The sequence below is a fragment of the Schistocerca americana genome, chromosome 1 (genome assembly GCF_021461395.2).
Source record: "Schistocerca americana isolate TAMUIC-IGC-003095 chromosome 1, iqSchAmer2.1, whole genome shotgun sequence".
In the NCBI taxonomy this organism is placed as follows: Eukaryota; Metazoa; Arthropoda; class Insecta; order Orthoptera; family Acrididae; genus Schistocerca; species Schistocerca americana.
Window position 1 is genome coordinate 185,840,256 of NC_060119.1, and position 14,281 is coordinate 185,854,536.

At 45.3% G+C, this 14,281-nt stretch overlaps 1 protein-coding gene and 1 non-coding gene across 4 annotated transcripts in view; one reads left to right on the top strand and one right to left on the bottom strand.

Moving 5' to 3' along the window:
• The window catches only part of LOC124555517 (protein yippee-like 2), a 609,150-nt gene that overhangs the window by 145,089 nt on the left and 449,780 nt on the right, over positions 1 to 14,281 (bottom strand). The gene's annotated exons all lie outside the window — the stretch shown is intronic.
• Trnat-ugu lies at positions 4,366 to 4,440 on the top strand. Its single transcript has one exon. It is a non-coding gene; the product is annotated as a tRNA-Thr (tRNA).

A 14,281-nucleotide genomic window follows, 5' to 3' on the forward strand; every position in this document is an offset into this window, starting at 1 on the left:
GAGTGCGGCCACACCTGGCTTCCGCTATTCTCCCATTCAGTTACACAAACGGTACTTCTATTTTTAGTAAGAGTTATTGGAGTATATCTTTTCTCCGGAGATCTAGAACTAAATAGATCATATTGTACAACAAAATAGAAAGAACGAAAGGGCGTGGTCTAGTGTCGTCTCGGTGACGAGGTCATCGTAGACGAGGCAACCGTTATTGATAGAGGCAGTGTCTTTATCATGATCTGCTTATCTGGTTTAGGAGAACTAAATCTGGATAGCCATACGGGGAATCAAACCTCGCTCTCGGCTATGAATCAAACCTAGCTTTCGGCTGCATCCGAAACCGATTTAAAAAAAAGAACAGAAACTCGCTCACCCGAATGAGGGTCCATTGTCTCGAGCGCTGCAGCACTACGCCTCGCCGTAGTGTAGTGTAGGGAATGGAAGGGATGGCAATGGGGGGGGGGGGGGAGAGAGGAAGACATGGGTGGGAGGAGACAGAGAGGTGGAGTGAGAGGGCGTGGAAAAAATATGGCGCTTCGAGAGGAAGTCTAAAGTAAGCCTTCTGCGAAGCAAACAAGATCTTCCCAACAGGCCTTGTGCCAGTGTTTAGCGGAAGGCAACTCAAAGGCTAAGTATGTGAAGCAGCTATTTCTGTCGTTCATCTTAGCCAATAAAATTTCCGCGCGACGCACGTTCGTATAACTTCTGTGAAAAGTAAGCCAAAAAGGTACGAAAATGAATTATTTTAGGGTATAAATTATTCCCATTACTGAGTTATCACGAATATATTGCCGGAAGATGACGACACGGACTGACCTCAATTGCTAGAGCACTGCTTCAGATGGTACGAACCGCTTTGGAGTACTGAGTTTATATGTAACATACAAATCTCTGATTACAGTCGCTGATATATATGTTGTTCTCGCAGGAACTAACCGTATGTTAACCGACATAGATCGAAAATGTGTTTACGGAAGAAATCTATCTGCGTTGTGATATTACATCTATAGACAATGCGTACAAGAAGCAGTTGTCTCACGGGAGCAAACGCTTGTAGGTTGCTATAGTGCCGGTCTGCCGGTTTCTGCCTGAGTTCAATTAATTAGCCATGGAAACGACTGCACCAGTGTGGCCAGCAGAAATAATTGAGTAAACAACGGTCGTCAGCTTAATGTAACTCTACACGTCCTCTGAAAGAGTAACCGTGTCCATTAACCGAAACAGAAGAGCTTTGGGTGGATTGTTACCTACTTGAAGTGTTAGCAGTATTGAGACTGCGGACCGATTGCAGCGCTGGAATGTGCTTGCGGGTAGGAACACCCAATATATTATTTTGGCTGGGTATGCAAAAGAATTTGTGGATCGATTCCAGCGCTGGAATATGGGTGGGGGTAGGAACATAGAATATATTAGTTTGGTTGGGTATACAAAAGAACTTATGAACACTGGGGTCCTGGTAAAAACTGCATGTAAATTCGTAATGAATCACAATGCAGAAGTTATAATGATATATACTCTCAGAAATCCCATGAGCGTGGGAGAATACCAAGGGACAATACTACGCGCCAACAGTTTAGCCGCATACTACGACGTGGTTTGCTGCGGTGATGATCTCAGTGGCGCAGGAACCCGGCGTCGGAAGCAGAGGCTCGTCCATCCATCCATCCATCCATCCATCCATCCATCCACACGATAAGTCTTCTCTATAACACTGTTTCCTACAAGCGGGCTTTTGTTCGCCCCCGAAACCCGTAGGCCGTTTTTTGCGGTTGGCTTCAGAGAATGGGCTGCACTGGCTCCTAGACTGCCAACCCAACCTTTGCTACAGGCACACTTCTCTCACCGGAAGGGCAGACGTATATGCCTCTGTTAAATCCCTTGATACGGTTGATTTTGCGAGAGTGAGAATATCTCTATATCTTCTTCGAAGAAGCGGTCACTGTACAACATTCCCACCAACACGCATCCATGACCCTGTCATCCGTACGCAGCATGCTGTTCATCTGTCGTCTCCATCGCTCATGACATTGACAGTTTTACAAAATCCACATATATTACGAAAATTGATGTACATACGTATGTATGTATGTATGTATGTATGTATGTATGTATGTTCCACGTCTCCTCCAAAACCACTGTACCCATTTCAAACGAACTTTGAGCACGTATCACTTTCTAGAAATCATCAATATAGTGGTAAGAATCACCTACTTATCAACGGGGTGAGAGTGGGGCTGAAAAAGCAGAGCAGTACACGAGACGCGAATACCAGCAGATAAAGCTAGGGAAAAACTAGTGTTTCAAAGTCTCCGTCCAGTTGTAATTTCTCGTACCTTCCTGATCATTGGGGGCAGTAGAATCGTTCTGCAGTCAGCTTCAAATGCCGGTTCTCTAAATTTTCTCAACAGTTTTCCGGAAAAACAACGCCCGTCTTCCCTTCCGGGATTCCCACTTGAGTCCACGAAGGTTCTCCGTAGTATTCAAGTGTTGATCGAAAGTACTGCTAACAAATCTAGCAGCCTCTGAATTTCTTCGCTGTCTTCCTTTAATCCGACCTGGTGGGAATCCCGAACTCTCGAGCAGTACTAAACAATGCGTCGCACTACTGTTCTATAGGTGGTCTCCTTTACGAGCGAGCTACGTTAACGTACAATTCTCGCAATAAACCGAAGTCGACCATTCGCCGTCTCTACTACTGACCTCACGTGCTCGCTCCACACTGACTTGATGACTCCACAGGTTGGAGCAGTACTTTAGAATCGGTCGCGCTAGCGTCTTGTAAGCTAATTCCTTTACGCATGGGCTGCGCATTTCACAACCTGTCCAACAGCTTCTCGGTATTATACCTAAACATTTAAAAGACTAAGGTGCTCCAGATATTCATCACTACTCTTGACAACACATACTGTGGGTTCTCTCTCTTTGTTATTGAAACTGTCTCACATTTACAAAGAATTAGCAAAGGCTTACGCTAACTCATTGCGCGCTTCTTACGGGCAGTGTAACGTTTGGTTTACAAGTGGAAGCTATCATGTGGTAAGTGCAGTGACCCTAAATTGTCTGAGTAGTTCAGTAGTTCGAGCGGCGCCGTCTTATATCTCGCATTGCCCTATTAGTAAGCGCTACGTTCCCGTGGCTACACCTCTACCTCCCGAATTAGAACACCCTCGTTGGGTCTGGCCGTATCCGAGACATACCGGTTCATTCGCCACTACAGAGTCCGATGGAACTACGCCAGAGAAACACACACACACACACACACACACACACACACACACACACACACACACAGAGATACGTGAGCGGACGCCGTGGTGTGTGTGTGTGTGTGTGTGTGTGTGTGTGTGTGTGTGTGTGTGAGAGAGAGAGAGAGGGGGGGGGGGGGGGGGGTGGAGGGATAAAAATTAGATTGAACACATACTTTTTAGAAGACATAACTTTCGCCATTGACAGAAGGAGCTATTTATTTTTGCAAAGACAATTTCGGCCTTACGGCCACTATCAAGTGCTGTCCTACAGCGAGCTGTGCTTCAACACTTGTCAAACTTGAAAAATCCTCCGACAGGTACACATGTCATCGTCCTATCTGAGCCTTACTACAATTTTAACATATTTAGTACAAATCCCAAGAAACACCTTTTCTGAAACTTCCTGGCAGATTAAAACTGTGTGCCCGACCGAGACTCGAACTCGGGACCTTTGCCTTTCGCGGGCAAGTGCTCTACCAAAGGTCCCGAGTTCGAGTCTCGGTCGGGCACACAGTTTTAATCTGCCAGGAAGTTTCAAATCAGCGCACACTCCGCTGCAGAGTGAAAGTCTCATTCTGGAAACACCTTTTCTACTATATATGACGGTAGTATCTGTTCCCGAAAGAACAGTTACCGTAGACCACCATGCAGCTTTGCTAGAAATGAAACGATAATTTAATTGACACCCTAGCCGCAAACAGGCGTTGATGTACTACATTGGGAACATGTTGTAAATGTGTGCCCCGACCGGGACTCGAACCCGGGATCTCCTGCTTACATGGCAGACGCGCTATCCATCTGAGCCACCGAGGGCACAGAGGATAGTGCGCCTGCAGGGACTTATCCCTTGCACGCTCCCCGTGAGACCCACATTCCCAACATGTCCACACCACTACATTCGTAGTCCGCCTAATGGATGTTTGCCCATCATACTCATTGCTCGTGGCAGATTAATCTACCAAGTCCCGTACGAGTTCGGGAACAGCGTGTGCGTTCGCACAAGAAGGTCAATGGCCGGGAAGCCATATTGTTCCCGAAAGAACAGTTACCGTATATAATTATGCAGCTTTGCTAGAAATGAAGCGTGCAAGGGGTAAGTCACTGCAGGCGCACTATCCTCTGTGCCCTCGGTGGCTCAGATGGATAGAGCGTCTGCCATGTAAGCAGGAGATCCCGGGTTCGAGTCCCGGTCGGGGCACACATTTACAACATAACCCCAATGAAGTACATCAATGCCTGTTTGCGGCTAGGGTGTTTATTTAATTACCATTTCACCTCTTCTACTACACTGTTGTAAGTGAACTGACGCGATTGTCACGAAGACACATTCTGCATGTATCTTCGCGTCACGTATTCAAAGCATTTACTATTTATGTTGAAAATACGTGAAATATCTATAATACGGAAATAAACCAGATAAGTCGATGTAGTAACTAGAGCCAGTGCTACATCGAAAAGTATGTCGCGGTATTGTTGTGATGACGTAAACATCAATTATTGATAGCGTGGGGCATATTAGCATGTTGCACCATATGCCAAATACATTCCACTACTAAATTACTAAAAACCAAGAGAAATTATCTTTATTTCTCGAAGACATGCTGGAACTGCGATAAAAGTTTTCTGCAGTCCCATTCTGTCACCAACTAGGAACATGCATAAACAAGTGATGTGCACACAAAATACTTTTGTATAAAGCATATGCTACATCAGGCGCAGCGAGGTTAGTTTACCCAATGAGCTAAAAAAAAAAGCAAAAAAAGTAATTTGGATGGAGCATACACATTATGTGAGTACTGAAGAGGTTAAAGACAGGTTCTGTCAGGTATGAGCTAACTGTGAAGTGAATTTTGTTCCTCCCTGTGACTGAGCTTTAAGGTAGCGCAGCAGGAGGGCGCATGATTTGGGACTGACGCACCACGAAGTCAGAGGTATCTCGTGCAGCAGGGAGTCAGCAGAAGGTAACAGGGAAAGCTGTAACGGGTCCGGCCGCGGCGCTCCCCGCTGTTAAAACATTCCTGACGTGTTTATCGACGCAATTAGGCGCGATCCTCCTGCGAGCCGGAGAAGGGGCGGTGAAGGCGAACGTGGGGGCGGAGGGCGAGGGCGCGTCTGAGCCTACCTTTAAGGGCGCCGCTGGAGGTCTCGCCCTTTACGTCGCATCAGGAGTGAAGGCTTTCTTTCCGGGAAGCCGCGTGTATTGTTCAAGGCCCACTTCGCAGTAAATGGATGTGTGAATACCGTGTACGATGAAAGTGGCTAACGATAAGAGAGGAGCGTTTCCCTCTGCTGGCTAGTGTCGCAGAGGCCCCGACTTCTATTCCCGGGCCGCGCGGGATTAGCCGAGCGGTCTCAGGCGCTCCAGTCGTGGACTGTGCGGCTGGTCCCGGCGGAGGTTCGAGTCCTCCCTCGGGCATGGGTGTGTGTGTTTGTCCTTAGGATAATTTAGGTTAAGTAGTGTGTAAGTTTAGGGACTGATGGCCTTAGCAGTGAAGTCCTGTGGTGATATGATCTGGAATGGGATCCTTGAGCCACGAGAGACCGAATCAAAAGCTGCTTTCTTAAATCAGCAGCAAAATCGGCCAAAGTTGCGTCTACGCATAAGTCCTGCACCATCCTGGGAGCCACACAAGATTATTTATTTATTTAGCACGTAATTCTGAATAGATGAACATCCACAAACGCTGAGATAACTTGAGGTGGGCACCAGGAGAGTGTAATAGCGTTACGAGACCGTTTTAGCGCGCAAACAGTCGCGTAACGTATGCAAATTCATAACGAAAGACTCAAATGACCGGAATATTTCATTGACGCTGAGCAATATGACAAACAGCAGTACTATTAACAAGTTTGTTTGCGTGTCCATCCTCCGCAGTAAGCATTGAATTAATTGTTTTGTAAATAAAACCGCCTTTTCCTGCTGCCACTTCATTTATTTGGATGAATAAATTACGTGGCAGCAGGAAAAGGTGGTTTTATTTACAAAACAAGCACACTACAGCTTGTCGATGATAACGCGAATAGTAAACGGTTGTAAAAACACACTTGACCTCTTAGCAACAAATAATCCTGAGTTAATAACGGGTCTCTGTTGTGTAAGTCCGCTTCCTTGAATCCGCATATTTTTTTACTAGTTCGCAAGTTCTAATGAAACGACCGAACTTGACAAAAAAAGGGTTCAAATGGCTCTGGGCACTATGGGACTTCACATCTGAGGTCATCAGTCCCCTAGAACTTAGAACTACTTAAACCTAACTAACCTAACGCCATCATACACATCCATGCCCAAGGCAGGATTTGAACCTGCGACCGTAGCAGTCGCGCGGTTCCAGACTGAAGCGCCTAGAACCGCTCGACCACACCGGCCGACCGAACTTGACACTTTGGCTTTGTAAGCGTTATTCCAATAGGGAGTCTGCGTAGTTCGGAGAGTGACACCGAAAGCGAACTTTCATCTTTATCAGATTGCGCTTCGTAGTACGTTACCGAAACCCAGCACAACATAATGCGTTTTTCACGCACATTAACATTTCGCAGTGAAAAATTCCGCCTCATGGTTACACATTCACGTGCTTTACTCAGTCATTTGGACAGTCCACAACTATTTCAAGGCATAACCGCTCTGTGGCCTGCCCAGGAACTTGTTGGCGGTCTAGGAGGAACCGCTCTCTAGTAGTACATGCCGCCACCTCAAACAACTGTCACAGTATTTGTCTACAGGCCGCACAGCCCAGTTGGCTAGTAGCCGAGATGTGGGAGTCAACCTGCAGCTCTCGAGTGTTACGCTCCGTAGCTATTGTAGCGTAGACGAAGAGCACCTGCGCAAAAGCAGCAAACGTGGTGCGTTCCTGTACATACCCGGGCCAACCGGCGATCATCCTTGTCGATTTCCGTTATTGCTACGTATGTCTGAAGAGTTCTTCACTTATGGTGCTTTTGTTAACAACACAGCATTTCGAAACACGGCCGCGAAATCGAAAGCGGATTTATCTAATGAAAACAGTTATTCTATCACGGAAAAGTTATAACGCCGTGCTTAACTACTGCGATAAAATACAGGTAAGTGAGTGAAGCGCGACATACGGAATTCTAAGTATTTCTGACTATTTTCGTTATTCTTGCATAATACCAGAGGGTAAATCCAACACCTCCGAAGTTGAAGAATCTGAAGAGGACTAATATTTCCTTTGTTCTCCATTCTTATACTGCCGTTCTTTAAAATAAAAAGAGTGAGGTATAGGAATTGCATGAAAACTGATCGTGTTAAACTTCAACTGGTTCATTTCATTTCTCACTGGAATTTCCCCAACAAAAATAATCTACTCAGTTCGAAACAGCTGTTTACTTTGGGGTAACCAACTTGTTTCTGGAGTTTATTCCCCCTTCCCGCCACACCGTATAAATGTCAACAGACTGAAGGGCATTCGCAATGAAAAGTTACTTCATCTCGTATTCAAAAATGTCGTGGCGTCGCTTAAGCCACACTCACGGACGCGGCCTCAATGCACGCTATATTGGCGCGCGAGGTACGCTACACGATGAATTACTCCGACACTCAGCTGGGAAAAAGTTTATTGGCAAACTCGGATCGATTTTCGCTACTACTAGACTATTAATAGTACACTCTATATACACTACTGGCCATTAAAATTGCTACACCACTAAGATGACGTACTACAGACGCGAAATTTAACCGACAGGAAGAAGATGCTGTGATATGCAAATCATTAGCTTTTCAGAGCTTTCACACAAGGTTGACGCCGGTGGCGACACCAACAACGTGCTGACATCAGGAAAGTTTCCAACCGATTTCTCATACACAAACAGCAGTTGACCGGCGTTGCCTGGTGAAACGTTGTGATGCCTCGTGTAAGGAGGAGAAATGCGTACCATCACGTTTCCGACTTTGATAAAGGTCGGATTGTAGCCTATCGCGATTGCGGTTTATCGTATCGCGACATTGCTGTTCGCGTTGGTCGAGATCCAGTAACTGTTAGCAGAATATGGAATCGGTGGGTTCAGGAGGGTAATACGGAACGCCGTGCTGGATCCCAACGGCCTCGTATCACTAGCAGTCGAGATGACAGGCATCTTATCCGCATGGCTGTAACGGATAGTGCAGCCACGTCTCGATCCCTGAGTCAACAGATGGGGACGTTTCCAAGACAACAACCGTCTGCACAAACATTTCGACGACGTTTGCAGCAGCATGGACTATCAGCTCGGAGACCATGGCTGCGGTTACCCTCGACGCTGCATCACAGACAGGAGCGCTTGCGATGCTGTACTCAACGACGAACCTGGGTGCACGAATGGCGAAAGTCATTTTTTCGGATGAATCCAGGTTCTGTTTACAGCATCATATGGTCGCATCCAAGTCTGGCGATATCGCGGTGAACGGACATTGGCAGCGTGTATTCGTCATCGCCATACTGGCGTATCACCCGGCGTGATGGTATGGGTGCCATTGGTTACACGTCTCGGTCACCTCTTGTTCGCCTTGACGGCACTTTGAACAGTGGACGTTACATATCAGATGTGTTACGACCCGTGGCTCTACCCCTCATTCGATCCCGGCCAAACCCTACATTTCGGCAGGATAATGCACGACCGCATGTTGCAGGTCCTGTACGGGCCTTTCTGGATACAGAAAATGTTCGACCGCTGCCCTGGCCAGCACATTCTCCAGATCTCTCACCAATTGAAAACGTCTCGTCAATGGTGGCCGAGCAACTGGCTCGTCACAATACGCCTGTCACTACTCTTGATGAACTGTGGTATGGTGTTGAAGCTGCATGGGCAGCTGTACCTGTACACGCCATCCAAGCTCTGTTTGACTCAATGCCCAGGCGTATCAAGGCCGCTATTACGGCCAGAGGTGGTTGTTCTGGGTAGTGATTTCTCAGGATCTATGCACCCAAATTACGTGAAAATGTAATATGTCAGTTTTAGTATAATACATTTGTCCAATGAATACCCATTTATCGTCTGCATTTCTTCTTGGTGTAGCAATTTTAATGGCCAGTAGTGTAGTACACTCTATGTAAGTGTCTCCAGCTTCGCTTTGAGGACCACCGTACTGAAAAACAAACACCCCTAATATTCAATACACCTATCTTCAACTGGTTTCTTGTAAAGTATGCTGATAAGATACGAGAACAGTTTAAAGACAACATAGAAAATGTCACATAAAAATACACTGAACACCCGAAAACAAAAGTAACTTATTGGCTTCAGTAAGATCTCGCTGCCAACATCGGCATTGTGTATTAACCAGTACCTCCACTTGGTTAATGACTTTGAAATGAGTCCTCTTCTTACCAAGCACATACACGATTACTAAACCGCCACACTCGTATAAAAAAATCTGAGAAAATCTGAACATCAACCGTCTCCTGCACACGGAACACATTTCAGAATTCTTGTAGGATTCCCGCATTGAAAAGCAGCTTTGTTACTAGAGAAGGATGACTATCTTCCAACTTCAGGGTCACTAATTCCCGACTCCAAAAATGCTAAAACGTGGAATTTATTCGCAATTGTGCAATCTTTCTAACATTAGCTGCATTAGGTATGACGATATTACCTCCTCGTAACACACTTTACCAACATTGCCTATCCAAGCACGCTTTCAGGACCGACTTCCACACATCACACCTACTAAGACCCCATGGCTCGCAGCTTTACTTCGATTCCTGCTCAGGATCGTTGACAGTATAACATACGGAAGGAAGTCTGGGTTGGTCCTGGAAGCGTTCCTGGATAGCCGAAGCTGCTAACGTGATCACTCACGACAAGCGGGAAATCCGGTTTCTTGTCCTGGTCTGGCACAAATTTTTGCGCGTCACTAGTAGAACATCCTCGTAATAAATACCTTCTGGACAGAAGGGTACCTGATCGCTATCCCTCTCTGTCGTGCCATTACCAGTATTTTCCAAGAAGAATAATATAAGACTCTCTTCAAAAATGGTACATGACCTACAAGCGTTCCGAGACGACTGAAAGCTCTTTCGAATGAGACACTGGGAAGACGTTTGAAATTTGATCCTGGACATTGGCACAAAGACGGGCGACCACGAACTTCACGGCAACACCTCTCCTCCCCGATAAATGTTTCCGATTAAATCTGTAGAGCCGTATAAGTCGCATTAGTTGTCTCGAGCGCCGCACGTCGCATAGACAGTATGGATATTTACTAACAATGAGAGGTCGCCAGCTACAGGATTGACTTTTTGAAACCGTGTATAGTGTGATTTAAGCTACTATCCCAGCTGTCACACCCTGTGACCATTCACCCTGGTAGGCCCATATTTGCGAGTTGAAAAAATAAACAAATAAATAAATTCGAGACTTTGCGTGGTGTTCAGTTGCATTAAAATACCAGTATTATATTGACTGGTTGTGTTTTGTAATGGATAGGATAAGGCCGTGACAGTCAGAAGGTCGTGGGTTCGAATCCGGTTAGATAATTCAATTTTTTTTATTTTTGAATTTTTATAGAAATATCTTTGGTCGTTACTTTTATTCATATAATTGGTTTAAATTTAATTTTTTATTTCTGTTCCTTTGTCACGTAATTTTAATCGTCATATCAGCTTCTTCCTTTGCTCTCAGTTTTCTTCTTATCATTCTTTTTCCATTTGAAACTCTCTTCTAGGCGCTTCAGTCCGGAACCGTGCTGCTGCTACGGTCGCAGCTTCCAATCCTGCCTCGGGCATGGATGTGTTTGATGCGCTTAGGTTACTTAGGTTTAAGTAGCTCTAAGTTTTAGTGGACTGATGACGTCAGATGTTAAGTACAATAGTGTTTAGAACCATTTGAACCCTTTTTCGCGTGACTTTAATTAATTTTGTGTGTTTATTTCGGTTTAATTTCTTTTACTTTGACATCCTATTTTTACATCTACGTTATTGCAGTCATTATTTCTGTACTTCATTTTTCTTGTATTTTGTTTTACTTATATCTCCTTTCGATCAAATCTTCATCTCAGTTATTTTGTCCAGAGTGCAACCGTAATTTAGCCTATGTTTTAAATGCTTAGACGAGGATTACCACCCAAAAAGGTATTTACATCATGTACCGAAAAATACATTTGCGATCTATTTCGCAGTCAATATAAACAGATTATTTCGTCTTTTGTTTTCAACCGATAGTTCAAAAGCTTCAAAAATTCAAATACAGTAAAAGATAAATATAATTAAATTCAGGTCAAAAAAATTCTAAGTGGAAAAATAATTACATATATGGAAACATGATACGATGATAAAATGTGACGAAGGAATAGAAATTAAAAAAATAGATTTAAACCAGTTAATTGAATAATAGTGATGATCAAAATCACTTTGATAAAGATATACCAAGAAAAAAAGTTACAGCACGGGATGAAATTTGAATCTAAGGGGCGCAGCACGAAGGCCGTACCCTAGCTATTGCACCACGCAATCAGTCTACATAATTTTCCTCCTTTAACGGAATTGAGCGCTGCATAAAATTCGGATTTTTTTTCCGTTGATTACTCGCAAATGAGGGCCCACCAGGGTGGACGGCTGCAGGGTGTGATAGTAGGGGTCTTAACCTACTCACCATGTGGATGGTTTCAGAAAGTCGGTCCCACCCCTGGTGACCTCTACTTGTGAGCGGCCGAGAGTGTGGGACAGGGCGCGACATTAACGTAGCTCGGAGGACGGACGAAAGGAGCGTTTCATCGTGTTGGTGCCTGTCTCCGTGGGTGTTCCACGTAGTTTTTCGTTGTTTTGCTAGAGGGGCTGTCGACGAGTTAGTCTGGTCGCTGCAGCTGCTGGCGCGGATCAAGACTTGAGCAACAGGTGTCCGGAGGCTCCCGCCTGCAGATGTGAATAAAGGGAGTGGGCAGCCGACACATTCTTTACGGCCGTCTCAAGTTACGCGGCCGCTATTGCGCCCAAAATAACGCCGCCGCTAAGCGGAGTTCATCTCGGATACTTTCAGCGCTCACTGTCGGGCACCAACAAGTCTTACCAAACACTCCAACCGAGGTGGCGGAGCGCTTGGCATTGGAGTGTATTAATAGGTTTCTCACAGTCGAGTACCGGAAGCAGGAGTAACTTTCGCGCTGTTCACGGCAGGAGGTTGAATTCAGATGCCGAAATCACCGACTGAAGCTTATCATCCGAATTAGCTACAACAGACGACTGTGGCGGTTCGTGCGCAGTGCCGGCCTGTGCAGTGTTACCGTTCTTGCACTCCGGCACTGCCCGCCTCCCACTAGCCGAGTACTGGCCAGGCGGCGTTAAACAGGATTCGGCTGTAGCGTGGACATTTCGTAACAAAATCTTGCATCACATCAATCCCGGCCATGGCGCGAAAGGCGTGGATCCGAAGGCGGAGGGGGAGAGAGAATCGGCCCATCGGTTGGCGATTACTGAATGGTGTTACACTCTCCGTCTAGCTTCGCATCTGGATGCGCAAGAAACATTATCCCGGTCCAGCTGCGATCACAGACCAGGATCCTAAAATAAATCCTCGAATAACGGTTGCAGTGTTACGTGGCTTTATGCTTATTTACAGACTTACTATTTTATCAGTTGATTTGTTTTCACCACGTAACGCCCGCTGTTTACGTCCTCCTTCGTTGCTGAGCGATGTATCACTTTTCGTTCTGACGCCACAACTCTTCCTTTCCTATATCTTTACTACTTTTTTATCTATATAAATGATGAACTATTGGTTTTGCCGTTTAACAACTTTTTAATAACTGTGGAAGTATTACAGGCCACCTAATGTGTCACCCGCCTATACGTTTTACATGAACCTTTCAAGACTCGATCGATCTGTTTACAAAGAGAAAGCAGAATATCTCTTCCTTTGACGTTGTCCAACAACGACCTAGGAAGTTCGACGCCCTCGCGGCCCTGGCTCTTCCATGGCTCGAGGTAGTTTGCAGCATTAGTTTTATTCCTTGCCTACTTGCCGCTACGTCGAACTTTCGTGGTGATCGTTGGGCAACGTCTTCCACGTTATCTGCAATACAAATAAACTTTCTTCCCACAGTATTTCTGAAAAACCCAAAAACAAACTTAAAGAACATAATAATAATAACAATAATAATAGTAATAATAACTGTTCTTACAATTATTCGTATAAGCCTTGGTCGATTTAATGAGGGGTGGGACAGGCCTAAGCCATGTGACACCAACACGGTTTATTAAGTGATGGCTCTGAATAGAATGTTCCGCATTTGGCTGCGTGAACTATGAGAGCGATCTGAAAAGTAATGTCTCCGAATTTATGAGAAACCAAAGATTTTTAAATAAACGTTATTAACATTATACGTCTTTAATAATTTGGACAAGAAGAGAATAGAAGCTTTCGAAATGTGGTGCTACAGAAGAATGCTGAAGATTAGATGGGTAGATCACATAACTAATGAGGAAGTATTGAATAGGATTGGGGAGAAGAGAAGTTTGTGGCACAACTTGACCAGAAGAAGGGATCGGTTGGTAGGACATGTTCTGAGGCATCAAGGGATCACCAATTTAGTATTGGAGGGCAGCGTGGAGGGTAAAAATCGTAGAGGGAGACCAAGAGATGAATACACTAAGCAGATTCAGAGGGATGTAGGTTGCAGTAGGTACTGGGAGATGAAAAAGCTTGCACAGGATAGAGTAGCATGGAGAGCTGCATCAAACCAGTCTCAGGACTGAAGACCACAACAAGAACAACATCTTTGTTCTTCATGTGTACGTATTTGCAGCCCTCTTCCGCTAGAGGGCTCCCAACTGTAGCGTGTAACGTGGCGGCGTGTAACGTAACTTCGTTGCTGCGTGGGAAACAGCATGCTGTAATCGAGTTTCGAGTTCGAAAAGGTCATCCTTCAGCATGGCACGAGCGCTGCGATTTCTGCGACAATCCCGCGCCTGTCATCGATCATCCTCCAACACAGTCACACCTCGGCCCACTGATTTGCATCTGTTTCCAAAAGTAAAAAAAAATCCTTTGACGGCTTTACTTTGATAGTGTTGCAAGCAGAGGTGAGGTTATGGCTTCGTGAAGAATGTAAA